This window comes from Pseudorca crassidens, chromosome 7 (assembly GCF_039906515.1).
Source record: "Pseudorca crassidens isolate mPseCra1 chromosome 7, mPseCra1.hap1, whole genome shotgun sequence".
NCBI classification, from domain to species: Eukaryota; Metazoa; Chordata; class Mammalia; order Artiodactyla; family Delphinidae; genus Pseudorca; species Pseudorca crassidens.
The window spans coordinates 63,620,563-63,640,209 of NC_090302.1; the positions used below are offsets into that span (position 1 = coordinate 63,620,563).

A 19,647-nucleotide genomic window follows, 5' to 3' on the forward strand; every position below is an offset into this window, starting at 1 on the left:
CTATTTCTATCACCTTTGACGAGAAATAAAATTCCTTGAACATTAAAAGAAATGCAGGTAACTTTTTCCTCTAGGATAATTACAAGATTCTTCTTTTTACCCATGAAATACAAAAACTGTAACAGGATAATATTTAGATATTATTACTATTGGCTGGATATGTTAGCCATATGAACCAGCATATTTAGATTATGTTTAGCTCATAAAAGTTTTCTTCATTTGTCCTTGATTCTATTTCTTTCCTAAATGCTCTTATTTCTCACTAAGAACACCTAAATAAATGCTAAATTTTCTATTCTTCCATCATAAACATTTTTCTCACCGTTTTTAACCTCTCTGTTCTTTTCCTCTGCTTTTGGAGCAAATATCTGTATCAGTGATTATTTCCACAGCATCAGTTCTGTTTTTTATTCTTCCAATCCAGATTTTAACTATATGAAAGCAGTTTTAGTTTTCTTGCTAGTCTTTTTTTTTTTTTTTTTTTGTGGTACGCGGGCCTCTCACTGCTGTGGACTCTCCCGCCGCGGAGCACAGGCTCCGGACGCGCAGGCCCAGCGTCCATGGCCCACGGGCCTAGCTGCTCCGCGGCATGTGGGATCCTCCCGGACCGGGGCACGAACCCGTGTCCCCTGCATCGGCAGGCGGACTCTCAACCACTAAACCACCAGGGAAGCCCCCTTGCTAGTCTTTCTTAACTCACATGGTACTCTGTTCACTGAAGCTATTATTTTATCTGTTCATTTTTCATGTAAGTCCCTTTTTCTAAGCAAACAAAATGTTTTCTCTGAAATTTCTTCTAGTTCTTCATTTTCAAAGATACGTTCTTCTGGATCTTAATGACAAACCCTTTCCCTTGTTCTTCAGTATTTTCTCACCAAGGGCACAGTTGGCTGTTTTCTTTTTACTTACAGGGTAGTCTATCCAAATTTAGGGTTTTGCCTCAAAAAAGCATACTGTATTTTTAGGTTGAGATTGAGGGCTCTAGAATTGACATAATTGGATCTTATCATTTACTAGCTGGATAACTTTGATTAAATTACTTAATATAAATAAAGAGTAATAATAACCATAATAATGATGATAATAAAATAATAGTGGCTATCATTTATTCAGTGTTACATGCCAGGCTCTGTGATAAGCGCTTTAAACTCTATCTCAGTTCAATTTCCATACTTGCTCCTTTTTTTAATTAATGACTGAATAAATACTTAAATTCTCTACCTCCAATTCTCATTTGTGAAATGGAAATAATAATCGTAATACTGAACTCACAGATTTGAGGTGAATATTAAATAAGAACGCTCATATGAAGTGCTTAGGGTTCAATAAATGATTGTTGGTAATGGCAGTAGTTGTAGTACTAGTAACAGTGTTAGTCGAAGTTCCAATTCCGACCAATTTCTAGTGACTGCGGGTCTTTCATCTAATGAACCTCTACTATAAAGCGGTGGGCTCTTCTCACCCCACCCCTAGATATGTAAGATCCTACCGAGAAGTACATGAAAACCCTTACTTTCTGGAAAGACAGATGGAACCAAGTTTACAGAGATCCTTATCTGTGGTGTTAGGAATTAAGACTCTAGCCCAGAGTGGAGAATTTTTGAAGGATTCCTGTTAGGAAATGGAATCAGACTGCTAGATGTCTTCCCATACTCTTCACTCCCTCTCTATAACCCATTTCCTAACCCTGTTGGTCTCTGGGTTTATAGCCTTTTAAATTGATATAGAAAAAGCTCTGAACCTAGGGAATGATAATGGGGTGTAATCAAACTTTAATGTCTATAATTTCTCAAGGAATCAACACTGCTATCTTTCATGAGATAAAAGATAGGAAAACCACCACGTTTTAGATTAAATGCCACTACACTGGTCATATAGTTATGGGATAAGTCTCTGAGATTCTAATAAAAGGCTCTCCTTTAGTCTTAGTTTTAGTGTGCTTAGAAAAAACTTTCAAGGTTTTACATATACTCATGGAAGTTTTAGTGAAGAGTTGGGAGAATATGAATGAGAAGTTAAGCCAGAAAGGTGGACTTTATACTAGATAGCTAATGATAATTATTTTGCTGTATGCCTAAAAAGACCTGGATTTAAATCTCACTACTCTTAAGTCAAAATTCTAGCAGCCTTTTTTTCTTGGTAGAATTTGACAAGCTGATTCTATTTACGTGAAAATACAAAGGACCTAAAATAATTTTTTAAAGTTATTATAAACACTTATTATAAATAAGTTACGGAAATCAAGAAGAAACTTGATATTGCAAAAGACAGAAATATAGATCAATGAGATGGACCAGAAATAGACACATAAATATATGGCTATGGATATTTGGTAAGTGTTTATTCCCTTCATATATATATGTGTGTGTGTGTGTGTATATATATATGTGTATATACATATATAATATGTATATATTATATATAATAGGTAGATATGCAATTTATTCTATGTCAATTATACCTTAATAAAGTAAAAATAAATAAATTACCTCCTTAACCTATAAACAGTAGTCTCGAAATTTTCAGAAATCAGTATTTCCACATCACAAAAAGAATCACAAATGAATAAGGAACAGTCAATGTAATCAGGAAAAGTTTTGAAAATAATGACTTCCATTACATGCAATTTTTGCTACTTCTAGAAAGCTACCTTACCTGTTTCCACATTCATAATCATGCAGACGCTAGGAACATTCTGGTACACTCACTAAACAGAAGCATAGAACAGCAAACAGGACTTCGCTATAATTCATTTGATTGGGAGAAGAGAACTGGATCCGTCTAAGACTGGTATTCTAAATCAGTAATCATATCAGGGCACTGCAATTCTCAGTCTGATACGTCCCTACAAAATGCATCATCAGACCACGCTACATGAGTTAGGAGTTCAGAACATCTCCGAAACAGTCATATCTAGGGTGTGGTGTACCTACAGGGCAGAAGCAGCCCACCATAACTGTCTCTATGAAACACCCTGCTTTTCCTGACTTAGGTCAGGTTCTGGGGCTGGGGATGTAACCTCAAGAACAAGTTACAATTGATGTAGCCTACTGTAGGTCTAAGCCTCTATTTCATAAATCTTGAACACTGCTGAACCGTCTCTGGCCAGGCATTGCCTTAGATACGGGGTTTACAAATAGAGTTATACAGTCCTCACCTGAAGGTGTTCAGAATCCACTAAGTGAAAAAGACAAGTAAATTGTGATATAGGTGCCGTTAAAGCTGTAAAACTGTACTACAGACAGGGTCTGGAGAAGTTTCACTGATGAGGTGTCAAGGGGGTACATGCATTCTAGGCAGAAAAACAACACAAAGACATAAAGGCTAAGGCTGGATGCAAGGTCCACGTGGGCAGTGGAAGGGCAAGGAGAGAACACACCGTGAAGGGCTGTATTAGACGCCATGGAAAGATTAGGCTTAGCCTAGAGTGGGAACCTTTGACACAGATAGGGGAGGGGAATGAAATAATCAGACTTGCACATTCTGAAGATCACCAGATGTATCACAGGGATAAAGACCCAAGGCAAAAATACCAGGCACAGAAATTAGGAACATTATTAAAATAATCTAGGTGCTCTAGTTAAAAGGAGAGCATGTCAATATTTTTTAAAATAACACATTAAGATTCAGCACTTAAAAAAATATTTTGCCTTCCTCATCTGTTATAAGAGTAACCCCATCAGTGGTCTTTCCTTGTCTCTCTACTTGTCTTTCTAAATGCTCTCTCAAAAACTCATGGACACTCCATGGTTCACCAGTCAACATTATATACTTACTTATTTAGAAAACATTGCTCGGCTTGAAAGAATTCAATTCAGAAGATGACTACAATCCAAAATACGAAATTTTGAAACTAAAAATCCACTACACTTACAAAAGTGCCACAAAATAAACAATGGAGCCAGTATCTTACAATAAATCACATCACTCGCCATTGGTGTCCGTCAGTGGCCTCTGTACCTCACCAGAAAAAGGGGCTCCACTGACGCAGACTGCAGCTCGTTGAGAAATGCACACGTAAACTCGTATCATTTGCCACGTGACTTCCTGTGCCAGGGCTCCCTGGGGCCTCTTCCTTGATCTCCTGAGGTCTCTAAACCCCAGACAAACCCCCCAAATCTCAATCTTAGCCCTGCGTCCCAAACCCTTTTCTCCTGATGGCTCATAAGCACTTTAAAAAAACCATTAAAAAATTACAGCTTTATTGAGATATAACTCTCATACCCTTTTAGAGTGCACAATTCAGTGGTCTGCAGTATATTCAAAGAGTCGTGTATCTATCTAATTCCAGATCATTTTCATCACCTTAAAAAGAAACGCTATACCCATTAGCAGTCATGTATCCATTTCCCCCAACATCTCCAAACCGCTGCCTTTGTGGATTTGCCTATTCCAGACATGTCATATCAATGGAACCATACAATGTATATATTTTAAAAATACATCATGTCACTGTTTGTTTCATGTCATTAACAAGTGCACATGATGATTTTAATGATGATAAGATCAAATCTGAAAGCCAAGTGGTTTTTCTGTGTTCTTCCTCCTGAATGCCTTGGGGAAATGAACATGCTCAGGTATGGAATAGCGGTGGGGAAGGGGATATCTCTGTTGGAGTCAAGAATTAGAAATATTTCAGTGCAAACAGGGAAGTGTCCCTAGTTCTATTACATAAAATAAAATGAAAGAGTGCAAGGCCACTGAAGACCAGCACACAAGTTAAAAGACCCAAAGTTATAACAACTTTGAAAACCAAAACCTGATTTTTTTCTTAAATTCTATGACCACCAATGATACTATTAGGTAAAAGCCAACATGAGTCAAATTACCACACAAAAGTACTTGCTTAAGTTACTTGGTACCTTGATACTTTCTGATAGTTACAGAAAAAGAAAAAAGAAATGAGATTTTAGTTGATCTGCCTAATAAGTTGAAAACACATTTTTTAATCTTGTGAGGTAGAAACAGATGAAAATCTAGGTAGCTAGATATATATATGTATCGACTTAGCATTTTATTCTGCTTGCAATATACAGAATTGATCCCTCTTTCCAAGCATGATGCTCTCATATGCAAGGTGGGGTCCCCTGGGTGCCTTTGTATAGGACGATACTTCCAGCAAGCTTAGCTTCTGCAGAGTTCAGTGATTTTAACTAGCCTGGAGCAAGTCCACTCTCTCTGTGATATCGAACAATCCCAGCTTTCCAGCTGTGAGAAGGAAAATGATTTGCATTATTAAATTGTAGCCATATGCTACAAAAGCCGACCTTGTAAATATGGAGAGGGAAAAGAATTTAAATTGAGAAGAAACTTCAGATGCAGGCGGTCATTGTAAAAGGAACCTGAGATATTTGAGGGAAAGAACTACTCAGGGTAGCAGGCACAGCCATAACCTAACCTAGGCTAATTATGAGGGAGACCTCTTTCCACACGGGGACTCTAATCCTCCCTGTGGGCAACTTAGGCACTCAGCAAAAAAAGAAAAACACGTGACAGTGATGCCTTCCAAAATTTAACAAACTGCAACTTATTTAGCTGCGAGACCTCTTGAAAGTTTTCTGGAACTAGGGGCAGTATAAATGAAGGGCCTACATCAATGTATTAAATTTTCACTTGGACTCTATGTTACCCCGTGATGATGTCATTTCAGATAGCACAAGATCATTCTATGCAGTTACAAAGTGAGGAAGCAGGAAAAACAAAAGCTTGAATAACTAGCTATAGCCCAAGAACGAGTCATTTCTCTCACAGCTTTGTGAAAGGAGAGTATATCTTAGGTTTAAATTACACTTGTGACTGTGTACCAAGTGAGCCCCTGACCTGTGCAAATGTAAAGCACATGAACCTCAAAAAAGGGAACGGAAAGCAAGATGGAGGCCACTGAGCTCCCGCGACTGCAATAACCTGGCACTGAAGCCTCTTCCTTCATTCCTGCCCTGATCCCACAGCCTCAGAAACTCAGCTGCCATCTCTCCCCAAGCTCATTCCCACTGAGGCAAGGGTCACTCAATAGGCCCCTCCATCGCCTCTCCTCACCCCCTGTCCACTGCCCCTTGTCCCGGCAGCCACAGCTATTAAAACTGCCCCCAGGGACTCAAGCGTGGTGCTCTCTATGAATGCCAGGGGACCCAGACTCTATCCTGCTAAGTCATCTCAACGAAAAGATTTCTCCTCTCTTTCTCTTCGTGGCACGCTCACCAACACTTAGGCCAAGCAGAGACAAGGCCAAACTTTTCTCATTTTTCAGAAGGCGATGCACCACAATAAACTGTGTTATCTATTGGGGGCAGGGAAGGAGAGGCAAGGAGAAAGGTGCCAATAATGCAGTGGGATTACCACTGACTTCAGGTTTTGACCCACGAAAAAAATGAGTTTTAACCCACATTTGCCAATAACTAATTGGGACCTTGGGCAAATCACTTAACCTCTCTGCGTTGTTTTCATAAGTAGAGAAGTTGGACTAGCCGTCGATAAGCACTGACAACCTGATTTTTTTTTTTTTTTGAGTAATGTTTCCAAGCATGTGTCAAACAAATAAAGATACTGGATTATAGTAGTAAATTACTCATTTAAAAACTTTAACTGTCTCGGGGGTGGAGGGGTATAAAATATAAATATAACATAAAGCAACAATCATAATACAGGTAGAGAGGCCCAACTCTGCCTGGGAGAATCCAGTAAGACAGATGGAAGAGTTCGGACATAACAGATGAACAAGTGTTTGTAGGGTGGATGCGGCAGTTCTGGCAGAGGAAATAGCAGAGCACATGGATGAAAGGGAAAGGAAAGGAACCTAGTATACTTGGTATCTGATACTGAACAGCATTTAAAGCCATGACACAGAATATGGGTATATAAGGAGTGAACCATCAGTTTTCAAGAAAGTCAGATCTGTGTTTTATGAAGTGTATTCCTACAGAGTCTTAGAAAAAGAAAGAGCAAGTAGAGAATAGAGATAAGGTTTTTGCACTACTGGAAGCAAGAAATCATGTGTAGGGCCCAAAGAAGGGTAACAGGAACTGAGAGGTGGGGTGGATTTTAAAGAGCTTCCAAAAGAAAAGATGAATGGATACGTGGGGGATCCTGAGAAAAAACTTATGAACTACTCTAGCCGAGGGTGTCTGGGGAGATTCCTGTGGCCCTGTAGAGATAAAGTCTGGTAGAAAAGAAAAGGAATTGAATTTTGGAGTTGTCACCCATGCGACCTATACGGAAACGTGTCCAAAAAGAAGTTGGGCACGAGAAACATTAGGAGAGAGATCTGTTCCAAAGGTATGCATCTAGGAATAATAAGAGGTGAATGAAACTTAAAAGTCACAGGGGGGACTGAAAACACACAGAAAACTAAAGACAGAAATCTGGTTAATAAGTAACTGAAAGAAAACATTATGGTTCCTGGATTACCAGGAAAAGGCCCTGTTTTCAAGAGCACAGGCAACAAAAGCAAAAATAAACAAATGGGACTACATCGAACTAAAAGGTTTCTGCACAACAAAGGGAACAATCAACAGTGAAAAGGCAACCTATAGAATGCGAGAAGACAGCTGCAAACCATAGGTCTGATAAAGGGTTAATCTCCAAAATATATAAGGAACTCCTACAACCATAGCAAAACAAAACAAAACAAAAACGACTAATAACCTGGTTTAAAATGGGCTAAGGACTTGAATAGCCTCTTCTTCAAAGAAGATACACAAATGGCCAACAGGCATATGGAAAAAGGCTCAACATCACTAACAATCAGGAAATGCAAATTAAAGTTAAAATAAGATGTCACTTCATACCTGTCAGGATGGCATTATCAAAAAACAAAAAAAGACAGTAAGTGCTGTGGAGAATGTGGAGAAACTGGAACCCTTGCACACTGTTGGTAAATGCAAAATGGTGCAGCCACTATGAAACATAACATGGGTGTTCCTCAAAAAATTAAAAATAGAATTACAATACGATCCAGAAATCCCACCTCCAGGTATGTATCGAAATCAGGATCTCAAAGAGATATGTGCACTCCCACGTTCACTGCAGCGCTATTCATAATAGCGAAGATGTGGAAACAACCTCAATGTCCATCCACAGATGAATGGACAAAGAAAATATGGTATATTCATACAACAAAATACTGTTTAGCCTTTTTTTAAAGGAAATTTTGCTATATGCAACAACATGAATGAATCTTGAGGACATGATGCTAAGTAAAATAAACCAGTCACAGAAAAACAAACGCATGTCCATCTATATGAGGTACCTAAAATAGTCAGTATCATAGAATCAGAGTAGAACGGTGGTTGCTAGGGGCTGGGACAAAGAGGAAATGGGGAATTGCAATCAACAGGCAAAAAGTTTCCGTTTGATCAAGATGAATAAGCTCTAGAGATCTGTTGTACAACATTGTAACTAGAATCACTTAAAAATTTCTTAAGAAGGCAGATCTCATGTTAAGCGTTCTTGCCACAATCAAATTTTTAAAAAAAATTAAAGCAAGGATAAAGTTTCAGTAGAGCGTGGTCAGGTGAACCAAATAAATGTTCAAGAATACGGAAGCAGGAATAGAATGGAAAGGAAACACTGGACTCAGGTCATAAAAAGTGAATTTAATGAGAATCATTTCAAGTGGGGACAGAAGTCCAATTGCAGGAGAAATTAAGTAGAAATTTTAGTCTTTTATATCATGTCATGAAAAAGAAGAGCAAGATGGGTCACTTGGTTGAAGGGGGTTGCCTGAATGAGGGACAAAATATGCATTTTTTTTTTTTTATTTTGCGGTACGCGGGCGTCTCACTGTTGTGGCCTCTCCCGTTGCGCAGCGCAGGCTCAGCGGCCATGGCTCACGGGCCCAGCCGCTCCGCGGCATGTGGGATCTTCCCAGACCAGGGCACGAACCCGTGTCCCCTGCATCGGCAGGCGGACTCTCAACCACTGCACCACCAGGGAAGCCCAATATGCATTATTTTTAAAGTAAGAAGTTGTCAGGAAGAAGTTAATAGAGTAAGGGAGATATACTGAGAGGACCAGGAAAAGTAAGGGACAGAGAACATTTTCAGTGGAGAGAGACAAGTTGGTAGTTTCAGAAAGAAGGAGCACTATGGAAAGGCAAGTAGGAAAAATATTTATACAATGTGAATACAAGAGACTAAGATATAAAGTGTTGCCAGGGGAAAAGCAATCTCAAAAGATACATTTGTACTCTTTCTCTTGTCATTATTAAAAACTATGTAACAAAATTCCATTCCACGTTTCCTGGCAGGCCAAAAGGCTTACTTTAGGAAAAAAGGACTACCTTAAAACTCAAATTCTATTCCACCGTGAGACTTGAAAATATCTGTTTCTTTTGTCTCTTTTATGTAACCTCTAACATCCTATTCTTATGCATCTTATGATCTGTGACTCTGTTTATGTCATCTAGGGGAGTGCAGTGTAAAAATTCAACACATTTCTATTGGGATTCACAACAAATGATACTTCTTGCAGAAAGTCTTCTTGATCAACCCAGCTGGAAGAGGAAGTAGGATGAAAGAGCCCTCCCTTTTACCTTTTACCAAGCACCTGCTACTTGCCAGGTATGTTCTCCCATCTAATGTTTACAACTGGCATGGGTATAATTGACTGTGCTGAGTTCCAGAGAAGGGGGCTGATTTGGTCACGGCCCTCATGATCACTGTAAAACTTAGAACCTTGATTCAGGGGAAATTTTTAATTCCAACGTTCATATTCGTTGCACTTCACCACACTCCTTACACAATGGCTGGAAACAGTATTTCACAACTTTGAACTCCCATGACACTTGAGTTGTAGCACTAAGTAATATTAGGTTTCCACAATATGTATAGAATATTGTATGTACTTATGGGCTGAAACTTTGGGGAGAGCAAGTTTTATGTGTAACTCACTTTTCAATCTTCCACAGCATTTAGTCTAATGCCATGAACAAAATAGATGCCCATTAAATATCTGTGGCTGAAAAATCTACCTACAGACAGCTCTTTCAGGGCTGTTTATTGTTCTTGGTGTGGAATGGTGGAGGACAAATGGCTGTCTCTACTCATATAGAGCTGAACCAATCCACGCCCTGTCTCCTGGAATGTAGTATTTAATTCTGAGCTCAGCAACCAGTTGGCACTCAATTAGTAGTATTCATGGCCTAACAGGGTGGATAATTGGGGCGATATAGATAAACCCGCTTCTTTCATGTCCTTATAAAATATTCCTAAATTGTCTTTCTTTTCCCCCCAAAACTAATATTACAAGTGATCAGACTGGACCCATTGTAGAGGCTGGGCATGGTGCCAACTGCGATGTAGATCAACTTTTGAGGAGTGAGTTATACATGAGCAGCCATAATGCAACCTGCAAAAATAAGTAGCTGAGGACTATTGCCTCCTGGACCTTTTAAGATTCATCTGCTAACAAAACTCATTACCTATCCTCTCCTCCTTTACTCTGAGTTCCAACCTAAATTTGAACATTTAAGAACTTTACTAATGGGATGTCTTCAAAAAAGTTAGAGGATAAAGAAGAAAAATGTCTCTGAAACAAAATCTATTAGGAAAAAAATCCTTTGATTTTTGTACTGACTCCCATGGACTTCATTCTCAAATTACTTAAAAGCTTTACCTATTGTGTTGGCCCAAAAGTTTGTTTGGCTTTTTCCATAACATCTTATGAAAAACCCAAACGAACTTTTGGGCCAACCCAATATGATGTCAGGTCTTACCACAGTTAACCCATCCTTTTACTGTCTTTCTATTTATACTTTTATGACTAGAAAGCCTGTTTATAGTCTGTTGCATATTGTAAAGAGCCGAAGTTTAGAATCAAGTATCATGAAATAGTGCATTACCCCCCATAAAAAAAGTTGATTCTGGTGGATATGATAAATAAGGATATGAGAATGAGTGGGCATGAACTTATTAACTGAGGAGTGAATGGACTGTTATTAAAAAAAAAAGAGTGAATTTTCCCCTTTCTTTGACCTTGAACACGATATTCTAAGATAAAACATGCTCTATGAGGTCATGCAGGGCCTATGCAAATATATCTGCCTTCATACGCAAATAGCAGAGAAAAATGTTGTATTATTTCTGTAACTATTAGAGAGTACTGTTTGTCCCAAATGCTAAATTTTGACAAAAACAAAGTGAAAAGTCAAACAAACGTAGGCCCTAGTGATCCCTGCAGATGATGACTACAACTGCAGATGCTAGTTTTCTTGATAATTATTTGGTTGGTTTTCATTAGTTTCATGACAACCATTTGGTAGCTTCAATCTCAGTATCTATAAAGTAGAGTAGGGGAGAAATCAACCTCAAAATTTGTTTGATTTAAAAATTTTCTTAAATGCAAGACCAGCATATTATTATAGTTAATGATACTATTACGGGTCAAAGGAGAAATCAAAAGAGAAATAAAAAAACACCTTGAGACAAATGAAAATGGAAATGGAACACACCAAATTTTATGGGATTCAGCAAAAGCAGTTCTAAGAGGAAAGTTATTGTGACAAAAGTCTATCTCAAGAAATAAGAAAAATCTAAAATAACCTAAATATACACTCAAGGAACTAGAAAAAACAACAACCAAAGCCCAAAGTTAGTAGAAGGAAGACAAAACAAAGATTAGAGCAGAAATAAATGAAATAGAGACTAAAATGATAACAGAAAAGATCAATAAAATTAAGAGCTGGTTCTCTGAAAAGATAAACAAAATTGATAAACTTTTATCTAGACTTACCAAGAAAAAAAGATAGATGCCTTAAATAAATAAAATCAGAAATGGAAGAGGAGACATTACACCTGGTACCACACAAAGTATCATAAGAGATTACAACGAACAATTATACTCTAGCAAATTGAACAACCTAGAAGAAATGGACAAATTCCTAGAAACATACAACCTACCAAGAGTGAATTGTGATGAAATAGAAATTCTGAACAGACCAATTACTAGTAAGGATATTTAATCAGTAATCCAAAACCTCCCAAAGAAACAAAAGTCCAGGAACAGACTGCTTCACCAGTGAAATTTTTTTGGACATGTATTTCCTTGTTTAGAAATTTCTAACAGAGCTTCCCTGGTGACGCAGTGGTTAAGAATCTGCCTTCCGATGCAGGAGACACAGGTTCAAACCCTGGTACAGGAGGATCCCACATGCCACGGAGCAACGAAGTCCATGTGCCACAACTACTGAGCCTGCGTTCTACAGCCCGCAAGCCACAACTACTGAAGCCCACATGCCTAAAGCCCATGCTCCACAATAAGAGAAGCCACCACAATGAGAAGCCCACGCACAGCAACGAAGACCCAATGCAGCCAAAAATTAATTAATTAATTTTTTTAAAAGATGTTAAAAAACAAAAGAAATTTCTAACAGAGCTATCATTAAGTACCTTTGTCAGGAGATGCCTACAAGAATCTAGACTGGAAAACGGGGACAGGCAAGACTGTCAGCTCTTCTTGCAAATCCACACAACATTGGGACAATCAGCCCAGCCTTTAGGTGCAAGGTGATGGATCACCCAAGGTACAGCCCAGCATCCCCCATGTGCAGATCTAGATGAACAGCAGGAAACTTCACAGGTGTAGATTTCAAGTGCAACCCCAAATGACGAATGACTTTCTTTGGTAGTGCCCAAACAAGACACCAGAACAGAATCTGTAGAAAATCAAATCTATCATGATCAGCATTCCTACCTGAATGCAGTTAACCTACCAAACATTCAAAGAAGAATCAATACAATCCTTCTGAAACTCTTCTAAAAAAATCAAAAGCATGTCCAAAGTCACGTTATGAGGTTAGCATTACCTTGGTACCAAAATCAGATAAGGATGTCACAGGAACAGCAATAACAACAAAAATTATAGGCCAATATCCCTCATGTACATGGATGCAAAAATCCTCAACAAAGTATCAGCAAAGCAAATTCAACAATACGTTAAGAGGATCATACACCATGATCAAGTAGGATTTATTCCAGTGGTGCAAGGATGGTTCAATAACCACAAATGATATACTACATTAAGGAATGAAGCATAAAAATTATTTGATCATCTCAATAGATGCGAAAAAAATTTCTGACAAAATTCAACATCCATTCATGATGAAAACTCTCAACAAAGTGGGTACAGAGAAAATGTACCTCAACATAATAAAGACCATACATGCAATCCAACAGCTAACATCACACTCAATGGAAAAGCTGAAACCTTTTCCTCCAAGATCATGAACGAGACTAGGATTCCCACTCTCTCCAGTTTTACTCAACATAGTACTGGAAGTCCTAGCCAGAGCAATTAGGAAAAGAAGAAGAAGAAGAAAAAACAAAAGAAATAAAAGGCATCCAAACTGTAAAGGAAGAAGCAAAACTGGCACTATTTGCAGATAACATGATATTTTATATAGAAAACCCTAAAACTCCATCAGAAAACTGTTAGAACTAATAAATAAGTTACAGGACATAAAATCAATACTCAAAACTCTGTTGCATTTCCATACATTAATAATGACCTAAAAGATAAAGAAATTAAGAAATAAGGAAACAATCACATTTACAATTACATCAAAAAGAATAAAATATCTAGGAATAAATTTAACTAAGGAGTTGAAAGAACTGTATATTGAAAACTACAAGACGTTAATGAAAAAAATTGAAAAAGACACAAATTAATGGCAAGATATTCTGTGCTCATGGATTATGATAAATAATATTGTTAAAATGTCCATACCACCCAAAGCAATATACAGATTCTATGCAATCCCTATCAAAACTGCAATGGTGGGCTTCCCTGGTGGCACAGTGGTTGAGAGTCCACCTGCCGATGCAGGGGACGCGGGTTCGTGCCCCGGTCCGGGAAGATCCCACATGCCGTGGAGCGGCTAGGCCCGTGAGCCATGGCTGCTGAGCCTGCACGTCCAGAGCCTGTGCTCCGCAACAGGAGAGGCCACAACAGTGAGAGGCCCGCGTAACGCAAAAAAAAAAAAAAAAAAAAAAAAAAAAACTCCAATGGCATTTTTCACAGAAATAGAAGTTATAAAATTTATATGGAACAAAAAGAGATCCCTAATAGCCAAAGCAGTCTTGAGAAAGAAGAACAAAGCAGGAGGCATCTCTCCCTGATTTCAAACTATATTACAAAGCTATAGTAATTAAAAGAGTGTGGTATTAACATAACACAGACATACAGATCAATGGAACAGAATAGAGAACCCAGAAATAAACCCACATATATATGGTCAATTAATTTTTAACAAAGGAGCCAAGAATATACAATGGGAAAAGGACAGTCTCTTCAATAAATGGTGTTGGAAAAATTGGACAGGAGCCAGATGCAAAAAAATGAAACTGGACCACTATCTTATTGTACTCAAAAATTAACTCCAAATGGATTAAAGACTTGAATGTAAAACCTGAAACCATAAACCTTGTAGGAGAAACACAGTAAGCTCCTTGACATAGACCTTGGTAATGATTTTTTAAAATCTGACACCAAAAGCAACAACAACAAAAGAAAAATAAACAAGTGGGACTACATCAAACTAAAAAGCTCTGCATAACACAGGAAACTATCAACAGAATGAAAGGCAACTTACTGAATGGGAGAAAATATTTGTAAATCATATATCAGATAAGGAGCTAATATCGAAAATACTTAAAGAACTCATACAACTCAACAGCAAAAAATCAAACAATCTGATTTTAAAAATGGGCAGATCTGAATAGATGTTTTCCAAAGAAGACATACAGATGGCCAATGCAGGTACATAAAAATATGCTCTACATCTTTACTCACCAGGGACATGCAAATTGAAACCACAATGAGCTATCACCTCACACTTGTTAGAATGGCTATTATCAAAAAGACTAGAAATAACAAGTGTTGGAGAGGTTACAGAGAAAAGGAAACCCTTGCGCTCTGTTGGTGGGAATGTAAATTGGTAGAGCCACTATGGAAAAGAGAATGGAAGTTACTCAAAAAATTAAAAATAGAACTAGCATATGATCCACAGATTCCATGTCTGAGTATTTATCCAAAGAAAATGAAAACACAAATTCCAAAAGATATATGCACCCCCATGTTCTTTACAGCATTATTTACAATAGCCAAGAAATGGAAACAACCTAAGTGTCCACTGATGGGTAAATGGATAAAGAAATTGTGGTATGTATGTGGTACATACATACAATGGAATACTATTCAGCCATAAAAAAGAACAAAATCTTGGGCTTCCCTAGTGGTGCAGTGGTCGAGAGTCTGCCTGCCGATGCAGGGGACGCAGATTTGTGCCCTGGTCCAGGAAGATCCCACATGCCATGGAGCAGCTGGGCCTGTGAGCCATGGCCGTTGAGCCTGCGCGTCCGGAGCCTGTGCTCCGCAACGGGAGGGGCCACAGCAGTGAGAGGCCCGTGTACAGCAGAAAATAAATAAATAAATAAAAAGAACAAAATCTTGCCATTTGTGACAACATGGATGGACCTTGAGGGCATTATGCTAAAGTGAAATAAGTTAGAGAAAGGCAAATACTGTATGATCTCTCTTATATATGGAATATATATAAATATAAATTAAAATAATATCTTAAATGTAAGATGAGCATATTGCTATAGCTGATACACCTTATTTAACTTATTCAATTATTTTTGTAATTCCATTTTTGTTCCAGGTAGGATATAAGGTGGCTTATTTGACATTTACCCAATATATGATCTTAATGGTCCCCAGAGGTTTTGCCCCACTATACACAAAAGCTGCCCCACAAAACAGCACAAGCATCCTACAAATTTTGCAAAAAAGAAAAGTAGGATAAGTCCATGTCATTCTAGGTCAGAAAGCTCTGGTTAATGATACTTGGAATGCTTCAGAAGTTTTCATCACAGAATTTGCAAAGTGTCCTAAGATTCAATGTTTCTTTGTTATATTTCCTGCCAAGAGAGAGCTCCCCACAAACCTACAGTCTTCCTGAACTCCAAGAAGAGGCATCCACTTCTAGCTGGCTTAGAGGCAAAATCAAACTTCTAGATTGCCTTGTTTTCCTTGGATATCAAGCACTCCAGCATTAGGTAACTGATTAAGATTGGGAAGTCTAAAAGTTCATAGCCCAAGGGATGTAGAGACACAAAATAATATAGCAAGTCAAAGTTCATTTCAAAAGATTATAATCCAATCACACACATCTTCTAAAAGCGAAAGTAGAGGTTTTAATCATTGTAAATAAAATTAGGTCTGTGTCTAAGTTCTTAAATTAATGGTTTGCTCTCCTTTGCTCCACAACAGTTGTTTGCTATAGTTGAAAGAGGACTCTTGCAGGTCTACTGCTTAGAAGGGATTAATTTACTGTTCAGAAAGAAGTATCTAGATATGAACATATAACTTTTGACCCCAACATAAATAAGAGAAATGTGCATCATACAAAAAATGAAGTAGCCTAGTGGTTCTTGACCAAAATAACAATGTCATGTCCTTGGACAAAGTCAGACCTTTTGGACACCTTAGCCCAGAAAAGAGTATGGTGCCCATCCCCACTATGTAACAAAGAATAAATACAAAAAATTAAATCACGAAATAGTATAAGGAAATACTGCAAAGACTATTTAAGTGCTTTTAAAATAGTAAAATAAACCTACTTAAGCTCTTTTAAAAATAAGTAGCAAATATTCTTCCTCCCCAAAAATGAGTCGCTTTTGTTCAAATGCACGTGATTAGCTTGCTAACTAAGTACAAATCCCAATCAGGAAACACAAATTAAAAACTAAAGGCCTATCTGTAGACTCCATACTGCAGTCTGAAGAACCTTAAGGTCACCCTTCAGAAGTTCTTCTGAATCAGATAGTCATGTCTGATGCTGGAGAAAACCCAAGCCAGAGGGATGCCCAGTTTGTAGGAGACCCATGCATCTGTACTTATAGAATGACTGGATGTGATCCCACCTTCATGTCAACAGTGGTAAACTGATTTCAAAGAGCCTTTACCTCCAAAAGGGCTTGAATTTTTGCCATCTCTTCCCAAGCTGTTATGAAATAAACACAGAAGTAGATGGTGGCAATGTCCAGGGGTTGCACATCTCCCAGTGGAAAACTACTAGTGACAAGAAAGAGCTGGAACTCAAGGCAATCTTTTTCAAAAGTTTACTTTCTCTTTGCTATAACAATACAAACAGCAAAGTGATTCGACTGTTTCATTGCTCATGGTAGTAGATTGAATTTGCCTGTAAATATATCATGCCTACTTGATACGGTAATTCAGAGATTTCACATTTCAGCCAAAGCCAGAAAACAGAAATGAAAAGAGCCTCCAAGAGATAAATTATGCTCTAAAAATACCAAACATGCTTATACTTATGAAAAGAGCTTTTAATAATAAGTATAATTTATCCCAATTGACTGCAAAACAAAAACCTTAATAAGTTATGATTTTTCGCATTTCCAGTTAGATACTATTTAATATTTCTAGTGATTTGATTTATGTCAAGTTATTACAGAACTCTTACTTCCATCAAACAGAATTCCTTCATAATCTCTAAGGTTAAGTCCATAATATAATGATACACAAAGCATGTTGAAACGATAGAATGCTTCTGAATCATCAAAGAAAATTCTAATTTTATTCCACTTAATTTTGATATTTTATGTTTCATTATATTCTATCTCTGAAAAACTGGTAACCAATGTACAATTTACATATACATAATATTCAACTAATCATAATATATATTTACCTACAACGTTCCAGTTTTCAGACATAGTTCACAAAAGGTTTGATTTCCAAGGAAAATTTAAGAGGGAAAATAATAGAGATGCTTTATCTTGATTGTTTCTGCTACCCATATTATATGTAAACAGATAAATTAATAGGTGCTACACTGAATGTAGTAAAGAAAATTTAACCAAGCTTCTCAACAAATATTGAAAAATCATATTCTGTCATTATATAACTATTCAGAGATTATTCATTCAGCTCAAGTAGAGAACATTTTAAGTGAGTATGATTCTTTCTGTACATGTTCAGAAATGCATTTCAAACAATAACAGCTTTATTAATTTCAAACCAAGCTGTCATTCAAATGCAAAGAGCATATCCTTTGTTTAGTCTGACTTAACAATGCTTATCAACTCTTTTTCTAATAAAGGTCCCCCTCCCTGCCAGTTCTTTGTAAAATGAGTGAAGAAGCTTTTAAAAAATGTTTGGATACAATTCACTTTTGGTTATCATGCTACACAGAGAAAACATTAATAACTAAAAAGAAGAAATTTTAGTAAAGTTGAAGACATTACAAGCTAATAAATTTTCTCAAGTTCAGAAAATTTCTGACAAATTTTATTATATTCTAAATAGCTCGCTTTCTTGGCCCCATCCACACAAAAAATAAAATAATCAATTTAACTGGAAGTTACATTTAAAATTTTTCAGTTTTTTCAATGTTTTGCTACCAATTTTTAGTCATATTAAATGACTTGGATGAAAGTAAAGAAAAATCAACTTAGTATACATTTTATATCTATACTTAATTAGAATATTTTATCTTTGAAGGATATACTACTTTTGTCATACAATCTGATTTTGTACGATACAGAATAAGTTAATATGCAGTTGGAAAATTTTTTTCGAAGATAAAAATAGAGAACAAAATATAAGCAAGACTCAGAAAGAAAAAAATATATTCTGTTTTGACTTTGCATTTTTACTTACATATTTACTTGTTATATCTTTCTAACATCGTTTTAAAGCAAGAATGCTCTGACACATTTTCTTGTAGTTTTGAGGGTTCTTCAGCCTCACATTAGCAAAGTATTATGACAGGAAGACCAAGCAATTAAGGACCTAAAACTAAGTCTACCTGTGGAAACTTTTATGATTCCCTTTTATAAATTTGGGGGTCTATTTTCAATGAAAAGCCAAATGAGATCATTTTGGAGGTGGAGGTTATATGTGGTCAGTTTGAATTTTTTTACCTGTTTGTTTTGTTTTTGTTGCATTCTTTTACTAAAGTCACAGATATAATTAAAATTTTTATGAGATTAAAATATTAGAAACTCTTCTTTGCACTAGTTTTTATCTCATGAGAAGAGATACTACTCCTAAATCAGTCAAAATTCTATATCTGCAGCTTTAGGAAAAACAAAACCATGAAGACGGTATGGTTTCTTATAAAAGCCATTTTCAGATCTGGAACAACTTCTGAAAATAAAGAGAGTATTCGACATACATTATACTAAAGGAAAAGTCTTACTTTCATTATTTCCTGATTCTTGGAATCCCATTAAAAACATTATGGAATAAAAACTCATTTGCAAAAATCCCGCATGAAGACATAACCACTACCACCACAACCTACTTTTTAAAGTAATGAGATTTGATAAACTATAATAAGAGTATGAAAAATTATACTTTTTCCTGTGCATTTTAAAAGAAAGATTAGAAGGATTTTTGGCTTTTCAAACAACAGTGACTTTTAGCACCTGAAAGATATACAGCTATAAAATACATGCATATTCATTTTCAAAGAAACACCAACAAAAAGTAAAACATTAGTGATTAGGTACATACTGATGACGCCAATGTGGAAGTATGTGCCACTGTGAAGGGCCTAAAAAGAATCACATCTTGTCCTGATCATACCTGCCTGCCAGAACAAAATAGGCAGCTGACCAATTACGG

At 37.0% G+C, this 19,647-nt stretch overlaps 1 protein-coding gene across 13 annotated transcripts in view; it reads right to left on the reverse strand.

Moving 5' to 3' along the window:
- The window catches only part of NFIB (nuclear factor I B), a 440,917-nt gene that overhangs the window by 82,054 nt on the left and 339,216 nt on the right, over positions 1-19,647 (reverse strand). The gene's annotated exons all lie outside the window — the stretch shown is intronic.